Consider the following 1764-nt stretch of genomic DNA (forward strand, 5'->3'; position numbering starts at 1 on the left):
CACCTGTCAATGCAGGTTAGATGTAACAGATGCAGGTTTGATCCCTGGATAGGGAAGACCCCCTGGAGGGGGGAATGGCTACCCATTCCAATATTCTTGCCTGGAGTATACCATAGACAGAGGAGTCCAGCAGGCTGCAGTCCATGGGGTCGCACAGAGTCAGACACGACTGAAGCAACTTAGCACACACATGCACACATTTGAGAGAAAGGAGAAATAGAAATCTTTACATGTTTGGAAAATATAGGTTAAGGAGGGGCGCAGGTAGAAATAGGGGAAATGAGGCAAAAAGAAGAGTAAACATAAACCCTTTAGCACTTAAATACAGAGTTGGTTTTCCTTTTGAAGAATAAAATTCCATTATCTTATTTAGAGTGTTTGTGGAATCATATCCCAGACATTTGAGCTCCTACTTAAGTGTCATTAATGAAAGAGGAAAGGGGACTGAGATCTAGACTTAGAGTCCTCTGGCACATCAGGCTTTCACTTACTTTTCATCAATCTCCTTCCTCTAAAAAGGAATGGAAAATCCAGTTTGGAATCACATTTTAAGATGACTGACATATAAAAGTTGTCAAGATTTCTCATCTATTTCAGATTAATAGCCTTTGTTTTTACATAGGGTTATCTGTGTTGTCATGGGTTCTACATGATAAGTGGAATTAAGTTAGCAGTAACAATACTCAAACACCTCTGACACATCTTGTTTACTTATTCCAAAGTTTCTAAGAAGTTCAGACCTTACAAGATATTAAAAGCTTCTTTTCATTCTGAATTGGTTTACCCAGTTCAGGTAAACATTTGGTTTATGATATTGAATTCTTGTTTGTGACAAAGTCCTTCCATAAAAAGCAATCTCTTAAAGAACAATTATCTTGCTTCCAAAATCCAGGCATCTAAAATACCAAGAAGTTAAAGGCAGGCCTTGGAGCCAGGTCTGAGGAATGACCTCAGAACTTAGGAGGATTTCAAATTGCTAGTAATTAGGTAGGGACTCATAAAGGTATCCCTGAAAGGTCAGCCCTCTAGTTAGTGCTTTACAAAAAGTTCAAAAGTATGTAAGCTGTCTGTAACATATTTTGACCATCTAGACTAAGAGTAGAACTATCCTCCCACTGTCCTCTCTCACACACACTCGTGCACTCCTCAAGATTTCTATTGCCATTTTGTGACTCATATTTCCCCTGAGGTCTGCTCTTAAGCATTACTTCATTCTGATTCTACAAGATAAAATATTTGTATCACGGTACTATGCTTCCCTGGTGGCTCAGTTGGTAAAGCATCTGCCTGCAATGCAGGAGACCTGGGTTCGATCCCTGGGTTGGGAAGATCCCCTGGAGAAAGAAATGGCAACCCGCTCCAGTACTCTTGCCTGGAAATTTTCATGGACAGAGGAGCCTGGTAGGCTACAGTCCATGGGGTTGCAAAGAGTTGGACACGACTGAGTGACTTCACTATGCAAGAGGACACATAGTGACATTAACTTTGAATGCCATAGTGCGACTTCCATTTGGGCTTGACAGTGTCCTGTGTTTGGAACCCAACTGTTTGACAATAGAGTGACCTGATTTGATAAGTGTGATGATCTCTTCTTAAGAATGAATTAACTACTGGAGAAGAGAGGTCATAGAACTGTCAGCAATGTAGTATCAATTCCTCCTGTAATTTTTAATACTAGTGAGAATGCTACTAAGCATATCCATGAAATGTCAAGGAAAATACTACTTATTGTAATAATAAGGTGACAGTAATGATGGGGGAGAG

General features: G+C 40.1%; 1 non-coding gene across 1 annotated transcript; it reads left to right on the top strand.

The window, feature by feature from the left end:
* The first annotated feature begins 1256 nt into the window (after positions 1–1256).
* Positions 1257–1328, top strand: TRNAC-GCA (transfer RNA cysteine (anticodon GCA)). The gene has a single exon. It is a non-coding gene; the product is annotated as a tRNA-Cys (tRNA).
* The last annotated feature ends 436 nt before the right edge of the window (positions 1329–1764 follow it).

The sequence above is a fragment of the Capricornis sumatraensis genome, chromosome X (genome assembly GCF_032405125.1).
Source record: "Capricornis sumatraensis isolate serow.1 chromosome X, serow.2, whole genome shotgun sequence".
In the NCBI taxonomy this organism is placed as follows: Eukaryota; Metazoa; Chordata; class Mammalia; order Artiodactyla; family Bovidae; genus Capricornis; species Capricornis sumatraensis.